This window comes from Pteropus medius, unplaced genomic scaffold (genome assembly GCF_902729225.1).
Source record: "Pteropus medius unplaced genomic scaffold, Ma_sr-lr_union100, whole genome shotgun sequence".
Lineage (NCBI taxonomy): Eukaryota > Metazoa > Chordata > Mammalia > Chiroptera > Pteropodidae > Pteropus > Pteropus medius.
In genome coordinates this window covers 5092609-5108129 of record NW_024352947.1, presented here as the reverse complement: position 1 = coordinate 5108129, position 15521 = coordinate 5092609, and the positions used below count along the sequence as shown (strand labels likewise).

The following is a 15521-nucleotide window of genomic DNA, read 5'->3' as shown; positions in this document are numbered from 1 at the left end:
CCTCCTTATAATATTAGTCACAGATAATATCATCTATTATTATGGGGTTTATAATTAACTAATAGTTTCACAATATCATCTCATTTGAACTGTAATCTTATAAATTAGGTAAAGCAAAAATTCTTCCTCTCATTTTGCAGGTGACGAAACTGAGGCCTAGAGATTTAAGGGACTAATAAAATGATAAATGTTGGAGCTAAAACCAAGATTAAGGTCTTCTGACATCGAGTATGACCCCTTTTCAATGTCATTCTAAACATCATGTCAATTACCATATGACAGCTGTGTAACTGGAAGCATATAAGATACACCGTTAGGTAAAATTACAATAATATTGACTGTTTCAAAATGTTATATTAAGCAAAATTTTTAGGCTTGCATTGCTAGATTGATGTGATGTTGAAGAACTGAAAAACACTGAAACTTTCCGGTGACCTTTTCATTTAGTTAAAAGAGAGGTAAAATTCTATACTAAACTCTGCCTGTATAGATACATATACACTACCCAACTAACATATATCCATACAGATAATAGGTACATCCTAACTTGTTCTCCCATTTTGAACCTGGTTGTTACATAAACAGACTAAATCTGGCTATATTTCATAGCAGCAACACAAACACATGTATTCTGTACCTTTTTCATTATAAAAGTAGCCTTCATTAAAATCTCAATACATAACCATGCAAATGGTAACAATATTGACTAGGAAAGACCTACTAGAGCAGGGTTTCCGCAGTGGGCTTCACGACGGGAACGGGTACAGTGCCGCTAATCCACAGTCCACTGCGCAACTCGTCACCAAAATCTGTGCCATCGCCGATCAGATCTAACCAGACACATAAAGATGACAAAGTTAGTCAATAAACATCATTTCACATTATTTGCACAAGAGTGTCTTTACAGCCTGTAGCATTAGAAAAAAAAAAGGTCTCTGACAAGCAAAATCCAACGGAAGGGCCTCAGTTACACCCCATTTTCCACACGACGAGCCAGTGGAAACACATCACGTGGCCAGTAAAGAAGTCTGATTAAGAAGTAATAAATTTAGTAGGAAATTGGTATATTATTGGGAGGTTATAATTTATCAACAACAAAAATAAACAAAACAAATATAAAAGAAAGTTTAACATCTTTTGATGTGGAATGTTGTTTTAGGGCCTACGTGCTGGGCGTCACCTCATGCCTGTGCATGAAATTTCACTTAGTCCCGACTACAGAGCTGCGACACAGTGGTCCCCCCCAACAACACCGCGGGCTCAGCCGGGGACTGGACAGGGTGTGAGCTGCACGGCCCACGCTCCCCATACCGGCGGGGAGTGAAGAGCACACACTTCTTCCTACGCTCACCTGTGCTCCGCACAGAATGATAAAAGACGTCAAGAGAATCATCTAAAGACAGCTCATCGCTCTCTGTTTTCCCTGTAGGTCCCCGGAAGACAGCGTGGTGTTCTATTCATCATTGTACAAATGTAAAGTGGGATCTCATTTTGGGATCTAGTGCCTGACATGTGTAAATATTTACTGAGTAGATAATAAATTCAGAAAAGTAGGAATTGGCAGACTTTTTTTCAGTCTCAATTCACACTTTTTGTTTTGTCAGTCATTTTATTTACTTTCCAAAGGTATCTTCCTGTTTGTAACGCAGTCTCACGAGGAAAAAGTAGAAAGAATAATCTGAAAAATCACGTGAATGAAGTTTGAAAATGTTCTTTCAAAGAATCACAAACTAGTTAGTAGTCAGTGTAGTTCAGTCAGAGGTTCCTGAAGAACAGCAAAGTTAAATAGCAAAGAAACTGTCCAGAGAGAGAAGAAAAAACATCCACCTTTCACTTCTCGATCAGATATCAGCTTGCTCACAAAACTGTCCCCTTCCCAGTGGCCGGTTCCCGGGCGAGAAGGACTTCGCGACACAGGACACGGCAAAGGCTAAGGCCGCCGGGCAGGAGCTGCACGATCAGATGGAACTAGGAAAAGCTGCTCTGGACCGAGGATGCTGTAGAGAAACAGCCGGCCAGGTGACGCCAATGGCCAGAGCTCGGGAGAAACAGTATTGCAGCGCGCTGTCTGTCGAGAGCAGCGGTGAACGAACCACCGCCTGTCACCCGTGTCTGTGTAGAAGAAACACCTGTCACCTGTGTCTGTGTAGCCTGTGAGCTAAGAACGGCTTTTACTTTTCAAATCGTCGAACAAAATCAAAAGAATCATGTAAATAATTTGAAATTTAAATTTTGGAGTTTATAAATAAAATTTTATTGGAATATAGCCCCGGCCATGCATTTCCACACTGTCTCTGGCTGCTTCATGCTACAAAGGCAGAGCTGAGAGGTTAGGAGAGAAATAGAAGAACTCACAGAGTCTCACGTACTTGTCTGACCCCTTATATAAACGGTTGGCTGATTTCTGGTCTCTTAGTTCTCAAAGTCAGAGAAATGGGGGTCAGATTGGAAGCAGGGGGATCAGGAGCCTCAGGACCACCCCATAGCTGCACTGATATATGGGCTTCTCCCAGCAGGAGGCTCTGGGAAGGAGGTTAGACTCAGCCACATCCAACCGGCACCGCCTGAGCCAGTGAGGGTGGATGGAGAAAACCGTCTCCAGCATAAGTGTCTTTTCCCAACACGGTGTTGTCGTGAAGGAAAGTCCTGAAGTTCTGACTCTCACCCGGTCTGTGCCGCCTCCAGAATGACGGACAATCGAGATGACGAGCCCTCCGGCTAAGGTCTGAGAAAGATCATCAGAGCAAACAGAAATGCCTAAGCAGGTTAGAGAGACCCCACCCACCTCATTTAAGGGCAAATGATGGCTGTGCCTAAGAATGAACAAATGCGGATAAAGCAAAACAAAGCAAAGCATACAGACTATAAAAGAGAATCTGCCGCACGACCCACAGAACGCAGCCTTTGCGTTTGAAAGGCATCGCAGAAAGTTATACGTTTTGTAGAACATCCGCTTTGTGCTCTCCAGGAAGCGTAAGACAACCCGGAACAAATCCCTAAACTTATCCTCAGAGAAGTTAACTAAACCCAGATAAACAAGAAGGCACATATTTCCCATTTAATCATTAATTGTCTCTCAGTGAGGAGGAGATTTGATCTGGGAGACTTGGGTCTGAACACCAGTTCCACCAGATTCTTGCTCCACGACCTTGGACAACTTACTTCATACTCAAAGTCTCGTCTCCATCGCCTCTGAAACCAAGTCACTTTGAGAGCCGTATGATGAAACAGAAAGTGCCCAGCACACTGCCCGTCACAGGGGAGGTACACAGTGTCTAGCAGCTCTCCGTTCTTCCAGGCCTTCCCTGCTTCCTCCCCGCCCCCGTCCTCACGCTCACTCGTCCAGTGTGATGATCACGCACACAGGGAAGCGGCTGCCAGGCGAGCGGGTCCCTCCTCCGTCACACACAACTCTACATCTTTTGTTTTCTCTGGGTAAACTACATCTCTTAATTTGGGTCCATCTTTATTTAACTGGTAAGTTAGTATTCACTTGAGAAAAAATAAATGAGAAGTAAATTCTGCAACCATTCTTAATCCCGAGGGCAAAAATGTGCTGCTTTAATATTTCGTGCATAAATCTATTATAATTTATAATTTGTTATCTGTTTACATGTGTCTTTCCCTGGAGCCATATCTTGATCCGCTTGATTGACATGTTATAATATCAAGATGATCAAATATGGCCTCATTGGGCAGACAGACAAGTAAACACACGCACACGCACACGCACACGCGCGCACACACACACACACACACACACAGTTCTGCCTGTTCGCTGGCCTAGCAGTGGAGGCTTCTGCTGCGTCTTTTCAGCTGAGCTTTTGGGATCCTGAGCAGAGGCTACATCCTTCAGGCCAGTTGCAGCCTGGGTTCTAACAGTGACTTCAGAAATGCTAAATGCACAACAATCTCTATTTGTTGAAAGAATGAGTGAAGAATAAGAAAAAAAAAGACGAAGAAGAATGATGCAAAGGTAAACTTGGTGAGGACTTGGTATATAAAAAGGAACACAGCATATTGTTGGTGGCACTTAGAGCTTCATTATCCTAGAAATCCAGCTGAAATATGCACAAAACGTTATAACCCCTGCATTTTATAGATTTGGGTAAACCACCTTTAGGAGCGGTTCTCAATAAGTAACGTCCCCATTTCCTGAACATCTACTAAGTGCCAGACTTTGGTAGGTAGAACCTCTAGACTGGTAGGTACGGGCTCCAAGGCAGCTATTATTGTCTTTTTTTTTTTTTCCAGAGGAAGAATTGAAGGTGAAGAAACAATAGGATTTTTTCCTTGACTAATGTCACACAGAGATAGTAGAAATCTAAGTATATCAAATTCTAGAGTATAGGCATTTCCACATGACAAACCATGCTTGGTCAGTACTTTGTTAACTGTTTACTATATTGTGTAGTTTTTATTTCTGCTATTATCAATACTATAACCTGACAAAAGGAAAGCAGTTCAACACTATAAAATGTTACATTGTCCTACAATAGATGATTGGATAAATAAGCTATGGTCCATATATACAATGGAATATTACTCAGCCATAAGAACAGATGAAATACTGCCATTTGCGAAAATGTGGATGGGCCTCGAGATAATCAAGCTAAGTGAAATAAGCCAGACAGAAAAAGTTGAAAATCACATGATATCACTTATATAAACCTAAAAGCAATGAACGAACAGGACGAAGAAACAGAGACTCACGGACATGGACAACAGCGTAGTGGTCACCAGAGGGTGGGAGAGGGGACGGGGTAGGTAGATGAGGTAAAGGGGGTCAAATACGTGGTGACAGAAAGAAATATAACTATGGGAGGTGAACACATAATGTGAATATATATACGCCTTACTGTTAAAATGTACAGCTGAAACAGCAGATTTCGTTAACCAATGTCAACATAAAAAAATTAATTTTAAAAAATAAAATGTTACATTGTTAAACTTACATTATGTTTTATTGCTATAAGGTGTATGGAAGTTAAGCTAACATAAGGAAATGTGTATACAAATACAGAATATAAAATGTGTATTGGTTCATCAAAGTTACAATTTCATGTAGATTAATAACTATTAGGAGACAGTATAATGAAAATAATAGGACCGAGTGATTATAGGTAACTTATTTATCAATTTATTTGAGAAAGTATAAGTTGTCTGAGTTAAAAGTTTATGTTAAAAATAGATATATATAAATTTCTAAAAGTGGTAGTAACATCCCTTTTACACATTTGAAATCTTTTTTTTTTTTTGGTAAGCAAGATAATAAATTACTATTGTTTCAGTAAGAGCTGTCTATTCGTTATTTATTTATTTTGGTATAGAGATGGAAGCATTTAGAGGCATATGTAAAAACAGAATTATTGAAGCAAAGTTGTCTTTGAAATGGAGTCATTTAAACCATCTACTCTACTAAAAGACAGTTTACCTTAATATTTCCCAGTGAGCAGAAGCAATCGACACATGATGATGCTAACTCCTGTACTCAAGGGTTTTATGCATCTCATATCTACATGTGTGGATGTGCATACATACATATGTGCATATACGTGTGCATACATATGAGGGACAGAGCGGTGCACGCACGCGCTGTTTCAGCAGAACCGCAAAAAAGAATAACGGCGAACGATATTACCCAGGAAAGGTTAAGATCATTTAACAAGAGCGACAGTTGAACCCCCAAAGCGTGTTGATTTATGCTCAGCCCGCTACCCGAAGCCTGCAGCTCACCCTTCCATCCCAATGCGGTTCTAACGAGTGTCGATCACGAAGCAGCTGATGTTCTCATTCTCATCGCGTTATAACAGAACAAAGGCACAAAAAATTGAAAGGATTCTGTTTAATCAAAAGCATCTTTTTATCAAAGAAAGTACAGAAAAGTGACCTTGATTGTGCAGCTCGGAGGCCCGGTCACCCGGGAAGCCGCAGCAGCGCCTCCCGCGTGGGCAGCTTGTCTGCCCCGCCGGGCCCCGCCGATGTCCCCGCCCGCGTGTCCGCGGCTCGAACACACTGATGCGTGCGCTCTGGGCAGAGGGTGAAAATCCACATTTTAGCGAGGCTTTCCATAAATTGAAAGAGTGTCTGAAGAGAATTTTTGGTTTTCTTTGTTCAGCCCCTGGAATTTACCCTTTTAACTGGATCGGAGAGCCACAGCGGAACGGCAGGAAACACGCCGCAAAGAATGACAGCTGCGGCCAACAGGCCAGGCACAGCCGGCCTTCGAGGTGCACACTTCTGAGGCCGTTCGACAGTGCTCGTGGGTAGGGTTATGTGCGTGTTTACACTTGTCATGAGGTAACTGTCACCTCACGTTTACATTTCTTGGCTATTAAACTTTAAAGACTAGTCGTAGTGAAAATTCATTTTTCTGTTTAGTCTACATTTGCTCTGTGTTCCAATTACTCTTTTCTATTAATTGTAAGGACAGTTAAATTAACTAGACAAAAATCGGTGGATGTTTCCATATGTAATTTACAAACAGAGACCACAGCTTCTAACGAATTTAAAGCTAACTCCAACGCTGTCTAACTGTGTTGCACACTCATTCGGCAGGCTGTGGATAGGGGCTCTTAGGGCTCAGAGTCCACCGTCAAGCTGTCTGTCAGTGGGGCGCTGGCAGGGTGGCTCATGCGGAAAGTCGGTCGAGGTCAGGGCAAAGGGCTACCAGAGAGAAAGTGGGGAGCAGTTTCTATTGGCATCTTCCTAGAAAAAAGCACATTTTCAGATTCTTGTTTTGCCTCATAATTTCGTTGGAGGTGAGATCTGCATAAATCGAAGGCGGGGATGGATACCCGCAGCCCCCCGGAAGCCCATGGCACAATCTCGTCGTTTCGGCCATTACATGCCCCTCCTCTTTCTTGTTCCTTTTGCGTCTCTCCTACTCTTTCTCTCCCCTCCCCCATCCTTTTTCTCCCAGTCCTTTTTAGCGGGAACAGCGTCAAAATCAGAGCCACTCACGTGTCGACCCAGGTGTGAACACTCTGATCTCTGCTTTACATGCATGTTTATTTTCTTTTCTCAGTCTTCCAAAACTGTTATCATAATCCATATTTTACAGAAGCTGCAGTTTTTATAGACTGAATTTCAAAGCCAAATAGCTAGTGAGTGGGCAGAGGCAGGAATCAAACCCTGCTCTAGCTGAATCCGAGGAGCGACACTCTGTGCAGATGCAGAGCCCACTGTCACATCACAGCCCCTGAGCAGTGTGGGTTTGGGGGGAGGAAACTGGGAGCTAAGTTACCCTTAAGAGCTTAATTCCATATTCGAGACTATTAGACTCAACATTCTTAAATAAAAGCAATAGGATAAGTACAGAGGGGACAAATGCAATTAATTTCTGAGCCCTAATGTTAGGAGGGACCATGATCAGTGCCAATGCACCAGTTGATTTACAGATGATAAAAAGAAAGTAAGACAGTGGATACCAGATACGGCAGGTTAAAGGGGCATTTCTTAATCTAACTGTCACAAAATTAGAAATTGATGAATACTTAAGCAATGTGAAATATGCCAGGGAAACCAGAGATGGAGCCCAAGGAAAGCAAATTAAAAGTCATCTTTGAAGCCTAAAAAAAGGGAATAAAAGGAAACAAACAAATAAAAAAGCTTCATCTTCAGACCTAACAGAACCCACTGGGATGCCGAGGCCTCCTACCAGAATGCACCGCAGAGGCCACCACGTACTTAGATCCAGCGGGAATGGCTCCCCCATGACAGCTGAGCTGTCTGCTAGAAAGTGTAGCAACCCAAGTTCGCAACAAGCCAGCGACTGACTGCACAACCTGAAAAGGCCTGGGCCCCCCTGGAAGTGCAGGAAGAAGGCAGGTGGCCTTCCATACCACCAGGTGGGGCACGTACGTGGCCATCTTCAGGAACGTCCGTGGACACTCTCTTACTTTGTCTCAAAAGGAAGTGATTTATGACTCAGAAATCATAGTTGCAAGGGGATATTACACTTTTTAAAATGATGATGGTTTACTAGTGTCTTGGATACACTAGAGATGTCCCAGATATGTCTTAGAGTCGGAATATTTACAGATTTAACAGATCTCCTTGGTCTTTGGAAGTGATGACACTTCCTTTAATGTCACAGCAGAGCAGGAGATAAATGTGGCAAGCATTCCTTGGTGCTGACATCCCAGCACACTCGTGACTAAGGACGATGGCAGCCACCTCACAGCACTAAGATACTGTGCTCTCGGGGTGGAAAGAGGGCGTCCTCACAGCTTAAAACAGCAGCAAGTTTTGCTTATGGCAAAATGCATTCAGGACTCGCGAGCATCTCTTCACATAGCTCACAGAGGCTGAGCCTCTCTCCACCCTGCACATTTCCCTGCACACCCAGCAAGGAAAGTATTATTCTAGATGTGGTTAAAAGAAGGGCCTTTCCAATTACACATTAAAGAAAGTAGGCTTCCAGGTCAATTAGAAATTGATATCAAGAGCAGAATTAAGAAACACAGGACAAGTGACAGTCCTACGGTGTGGGGACAGGAACGCCATGTCTTCCAGCTAGAATTTCTAAATAAATGAGATGGAATGGTGGGTAATCAGACCCCATGCTCCTCATAAACTGTACATTCTGGGAACTGGAAAACCAAAGCCAGGGGCAGGACTGTGTCAGCTGCCTCCCACCAATTTGGATATGTTGTATTTTCTTCCATTCAGTTCAAAATATTTCTAAATTTCCCTTGTGATTTTTTTTCTTTGACCCCTGGGTTATTTAGAAGTATTCTGTTCGATTTTTAATGTTTAGGGATTTGCCAAATTTATTTTTGTTGTTCATTTAATCGATCATAATACGTAATATTGTTATGGTCAGAGAACACAATTTTTGTGACTTGAACCCTTTTAGTTTATGTTTTATGGACCTGCCTTATAATCCATTTTGAAGAACATTCCATCTGCACTTGAGAATAATATGTATTCTTATTTTAGAGTGTTCTACAGATTCCTTTTATTTCAAGTTGGTTGTAGTGTTCAAATCTATATCCTCGCTGATTTTCGGTCTCATTCTATCAATTATTGAGAGTGCAGTAGGAGTCTCCAACTACTGTTGTTGAATTCTCTATTTCTCATTTCAATTTTGTCAGTTTTTGCCCGCTATATTTTAGGGCTCTGTTGTTAGCTGTGTCTATGTGTTTTCACTCATCTTCCTGATGAATTGACACTTTTAGCATTGTGAATATCCCTCATTGTCTCTAATAAATATCTTTAATCCGTCTTTTTATCATTTCTGTTTTTGTCTTTCAACAGTTTGACCATGAAGTGTCTAGACACGGTTCCCTTTGTGTTTCTCTGATTTGGAGTTCATTGGGTTTTTGGATATGTAGATTGATAGATCTCAGAAAATATGAAAAACTTGGACCGTTTTTCTAAAACTATTTTTTCTGCCTTTTCTGCTTTCTTCTTCTGCAACGCCCATATGTTGGGATGCTCGGCGTTGGATCATATTCTTCTCGTTTTGCAGAGATTTCACCTATTTATAAATGTTCGGGTTCGCTCATTTTCTTCTGCCATCTCAACTCTGCTTTTGAGTCTCTCTAGTAAATTTTCACCTTCTTCTTTTATATGATTTATGTCTCCTTGCTGATATGTGAGAGATCTTTCTCATACTTTCCTTTAATTCTTTAAGCGTGGAGTCTTTTAGTTATTTGAACATATTTACCACAGCTCCACTGAAGTCTCTGTACACTAAGTCCTACACCTGGGCCCTCGCACTGACATTTTCTATTTAATTCTTCTTTATATGGGTCACACTCTGGAAGCCCCACTTAGCTTATTAAGATTTTTAATTATTAATTTAATTTCATAGGCATACGGCTTAGAGCTGTTCACTTTTTAAATGTCAATATAAATTTTAGTGAATCGAGCAATATAAAGATAAATTATATTAGTTTCTGTTCATTTATTGGGACACTAGGTTGAATTTGAGAAGTAAGAAATTAGTAGCTGATTCAATAGTGCAATTAACTAATGTGACCTTTTTTTGGAGATGTTTATCATCAAAAGCAACAAGATGCATGATAGGTTGGGAGGAAAAGGGTTGAGACTAGCACCTGAAGCTAACACCAAATATGCATGGGGTAACTCCTGCAGACAGATGACCATTGGGTTGATATAAAGGTGAATGCTAAATAAAAGAAATAGGAAAATACATAATTAATTAAGTAAATTAAATAACAAGACACCTCATAACATACCAGCTAAATTCCAAAATGAAAGACATTTGAAACTTGCACATTATATATTCACTTCGCAGACTATCACATTGAAGCAGCTGATTCTCACTAAACTGAAGATTATGTTATAGTCTATGATAGATTATCTCTGGAAAGAGAGCAGAACTTGCAAATATTTCTTCGGTAATAATTTTTAAATCTTTTTTTTTTTTTTTTTTCTGAGGGGCAACCATGGCCAAACATTTTTTTCAAGTACTCGGAAAAGACATCAGTGGGTAGAGAAGTAAATGGGAAGTGAGGAAAAGAATTCAGTAAGTGCAGACTGCTTTTCAGGCCTGAATAAGAAGAGAAATGTCCTTATTAGTTTGTGTGTGCGCGTGTGCGTGTGTGATTCTGGAAAAAAAAAATATATATATTTTACGATGATTGTCTCCATCGCAAACTGAATGAATATCCTTTTATTTCCATCTCCAACCTCTGCTGATCCAGAATCTGCGGGTTATATTTGTAAGACAAGTTGCCAGGTACACTGTTCAAGTCATGTTCTGGCATGACTTGGGTTACTATAGTACTTACTGTAGCTGGGTTACTATCATTTATGGACCATCACCTTATTTACTCTGCATTTATGCCCTGTGCCTTTAACCAGATGGTCAGCCAAAAGTCCAGTGCAAAACTGATCTTGCTGTCAGAAGAGACATTCCACAAGACTTACAGGTCTCTTCCTGATCAGTACATTACTCCCTCCCTGGATGACAGCAGGAAGCAGTCCTGCTGAGTACTAATAAGACAAATCCCAAGGCTTGTCATATGCCATCACACGACGAGGTCTAGCTCAGTGACAGTTGACACAGATATGAGTTGCTATCATCTCAGCATAAGAAAAAGAAACTAGCAACGGAAGAGTTTTATTCCCTCCCGAATTTACTCCATCTACTTGTTCGAGTTTATTAAATAATGACAGTCGCTGGCATGTATTGAAGGCTTTCTATGCTAATCAGTTTTACATCTTCTCTTAATCCTCATATCAACCCTGTGAGGGTCTTCATTTTAGAGATGGAGGAGTTAAAACCTTGCAAGATCTCACAAGCTCCCATTCTCTGCTGAGCATTCTGCAAAATAGGGAAATACAGAATATATGTCAGCATGTGCATCCTTGTGGCAAGCAACCAATTAATTTAATTAATTTAAGAAAATAAATTTTTAAAGAAATTGTACTACGATGAGATAGTAATGACAAAAATAGTTAACAGTTTTATTTATGCATTTATTTTTATTTTTTATTATTTTCTCGGGACACAATTAACATTTTCTTTAAATACTTTTTGGGGGGATACCACACTTCTACTCGATTAAAGGCGTTGTATTCCCCCACACCTGCCGTGCCGCGAAAGGGAAAGGCTCCCTCGGCCACGCTCCTCCGCACCGGCTGCGCCGTGAGCGCCTCGGTGGGCAGGCGGGGGCTTCGGCCGAAGCCGGGCCCTTTTCTCTCTGGCTTCCTTCTTTTTCTGACCGTTTTTCTACACGCGCTTCAGGAACCTGTCTCGGCTCTCAGTGTGCTCCGCAGGCTCAGTGCGCGCACTGATTCTCTGGGCAAGACCCCCGCCCTTGTTTGTTTGCGACGGTGCCCACCATATGCCGGGTGACACTGCGCACTCCTCCAGGGTCGCCTCGGGAACAGCCGCGGGGCGTTCCTTTTTGAACAGCGCCCATTCCTTAGATGTCTATGCCATCACCTCCCTCGTAGATTCGCATGTATGTGGCCAAAGGAACAACTCCATGTTTGCTAAAAGGCCTGGAAACCGTATGGCGGGAGCCTCTCCTCCCTCCCTTTCTGTCGGTCATTGGGCGAATTGCTGGAAGCTGGCAGTTCCGGCCCTAAGGTAGTTAACATTTTTTAAGTGCTTATTATATAACACACAGTTAAGTATCTTATATACATGCGCTCCTTTAATCCTCATAAGCCTCTCTGGTAGAATCTTTAATTATCTTTATTTGGGTAGATGAGAAAACTGAAGCCAACGGAGGTTAATTAAGCTGTCAAGAGTCATTAGCTAGTAAGAGATGAGCACTCTGATGAGATATTTACCAGTCTGTGAGATCGCAGAAAAGAGCAATCACTCAACTTGGGCCTCAGTTAGAGCTTCACATAGAGATGTTTTACGTGTGAACTGAGGCTGTAAATTTGTGAGTGGGAGAGCAAACCTCTCACACCTATGGCACGACACATGGAAAGACACGCAGTTGTCCAGCTCCGGCACCACCAGGAGGTCAGTAGCACTTAAGGAAGAGGAACGCAGGTAAGGAACGCAGAGATACAGACGGAGTTTGGTGTTTGCTGAGGCAAGAGGATGTCTCACTAGAGATGCGGGAGAAAGCCAGCCAGGGGCCTCGAGCAGGTCCTGGTGCCCGGCAGCATCCATATGCATCACAGAGGTCAAAGACAGTAGGCAAGGGAGGCCCCTGGGAGCTGGTAAAAACACTGGATAAAGAAGAATTGTTGTGACTCTTAATTCACGTAAAAATATCACCTATCCATTGATAACTTCAGCCAGAGTTCAGAGGCTCAAGGAACAAGATTTAGCTCTGCCAGGAGAAGGCTCAGAAAAGCGTACATGTAGGAGACGAGGTAATAATCAGAATGACTATAGGATGAGGAGACCTGACGCCCTCTTCCAATGTCGAGAAACTGGACAGGCAAGGGTGTAAGCACTAAGAGGGGACTCAGGGTCAGGACAGAGTCTGCTGCAGCCCAGTAGATCTAAATCAGGTGGGCAGCACAGTTTAATTCTGATGCTCGATGTGACGGAGCTAAGGTGGCCTCTCTCCTTCCCACTCCCATAAAATTCAGCGGAAAGTCCACAGCCGGATTCGCCTAGTGCTTCCAAACCTGGCTCCTAGTAGAATCATTTGAGAAGCTTTAAAATGTACTGATGCCTGAGTTCCACTCCCAGAGACTCTGATTTCATCGAAGTTATCCAGTGGTTTTACCAGCTCCTAGCATCGAGGTTTCTAAAAGCCCTGTGAGTTGACTGTAAGATGCGGCCAAACGGAGAAGCACTGGGTAAATGACATGTCATGGACAGCAGCTGACCTCCGGCCTACTTGCCATTACTCCAAATAATCATAAAATAAAAAGTTATCCTGTGGAAAAATCCATCACCCTGAGAGTGATTATGGAGTCACAAATTTAATCTACTTTAAAGCATTAAAATAGAAAAAAAATTAAGCTGTCATGAGATAGTGGGTGGGGAAGGTGAAGCGGTACACCACAAAAACGGCCAGTTACTTATTCGCTTTTTCTAAAGAACATTCCGGGAACATGTTATAATTTGTATTATTCAACTGCACTTGAACTTTTGGATTAAACCCCAAATAAGTAGCCTAATCTGTATATGAGTATCCATGCTGTATGTAATTAAAAGTTAAAAAAAAAAAAAGAGGGAGAGAAAACGAAAATGGTGAACAACGCCATAACCGACCATCAAATCAGGATAGAGCAACATGGTCTCACGTAGCTAGGAATGTAAAAATTAAGTGGACTATCTTAATACGTGGAAATCTGTATAAGAAAAATGAAGCAAAACACACAATAACATTCTAGTGATTACTTTGTAAAGGATGTGTATGTTAACAGATTGGTATACTTGAACTCGCTGTGTTTTTCACTTAAAAAGAACCCATATATGAAAAAAATGCTTAATTTATACAAGTATTATAAAAGGAGATAATTAAATACTTTTCTAAAACATGAAATAATTTTCTAAAAACTGATAGATTTGAGGAAAATCGATCTTGACCAGGTCTTCTGACCTAAGCCAGACTCCCAGGAATAACAGTGAAGAAGCTGCAGCTCGAAAAATCCACTTAGATGTTATCATTTTCTTTTTTCAAAATTTTTATGTTTAATAATTTAATTTTATTTGGTTTTATTGTTGAGGTAAAACATGGTTCATCCTGATTAAATTTTAAAAATGGAAAGGAAACCTGATTTTCATACTCAGGTTATAAATTTTGTCTGTGGAATTCACTGATTATATTTAACAGAAAAAAAAAAACACCCTATGATAACAATTTTCTTAGTTACATTTATCAAATTTATCTGGATATGTAGTCAGCCAAGCCTGAGGATGAACTTGGCAACAAAAACAATTGAATACTCTGTTCATGTTTTGAAAAGACACCACTCTAGAAATATAGAGCAGTCTGGATGGAATGACAGCTCAAGTATTACAAACTGGAGAGTAAGTTACTTAAACACCAGATTGCTGGAGAGAACAATGAAAGAAACTGTCTTCTTGAGAAGGTAAAAATATATGCTGTCAGTAAAATCGACACTTATTTTGAAGATCACAGAAGGCCTCTTTTTGGGGAAAGAAGGCAAATAATAATATGAGAAATCGGTGCATATATAGTCTTCAAATCAGTAGGAATCTGAAATTATAATTTAGGTGGGGCTAAAGAGTTTTCATAACTGTTAAAATAGTGGGCTGCAGGCTGAATGTTTTTGGTGGGTTTAATATTTAAAAGCCAAGAAATGTGGTTTAAATTTATAGGAAAACCAGAACCGAGGGCCTCTGAGTCATCAGCTCTATGTTATTGATCCTACTTTCTAACAAACTTAATTGATTTGACATACTCTGTGGTTTTGCAGCATAAATATTTCATTTCTTAATTTATTATTGTATTTATTCATTTTCCTGATCTGACCACTCCTTTTCTGATCGGAACTTCTGTACTAATTCACAAAAATCTAAACAAAAATGTTTTATTTGACACCGTCACACTTTTGCCACTAATTTCATTGTATCTTCTGTCACTTTAGCTGCATTCGGCCCTTCTGAAACTGTTCAGACACAATAGTGTCCTGCTACTTGTTACTGGACGCCTCTATGATAGCTTTTATATTCCTGGTTCTCTCTTGACCAAGAAAATGGAGTGATATCAGAATTTCAGAATTTTTATGACAATAACATAAAGACGTCAAACGGGAATGTAAAAACGACATAAAACATTTTCATATACAGGGGACAATGGATTCAGATTTTACTTTTATCTTAAACCACTTCTGTCACTCTGATTGTTTGCATTTATCAGCTTATCTGTGATTTTTAAATATTTTCATTTGCAAAACATCACTGCTGAGAAATTCATTTGCTATTGCAGAACTGGCCTCTGGAGTAGCGGCTTGTGAGCCAGAGGCCCTGTTTGCCTATATGTTACTAATGCTGCATTACCCTGGGCATTTTCCCGATCTTTAAGATCTCTCACCTCAGCCATTAAACGACAGAACAGGACTACAGAGATCATAGACTGCTTCGAGTTTCAGGATTC

The 15521-nt window shown here is 40.9% G+C and overlaps 1 protein-coding gene across 5 annotated transcripts in view; it reads right to left on the bottom strand.

The window, feature by feature from the left end:
* CHRM3 (cholinergic receptor muscarinic 3) overlaps positions 1–15521 on the bottom strand; it is a 467593-nt gene that overhangs the window by 336669 nt on the left and 115403 nt on the right. For all 5 annotated transcript variants that reach the window (XR_005650141.1, XM_039850305.1, XM_039850303.1 and 2 more), the window contains exon 2: positions 722–830. The gene's annotated coding sequence lies outside the window, so the exon portion shown is untranslated. The remainder of the gene's footprint in view (positions 1–721; positions 831–15521) is intronic.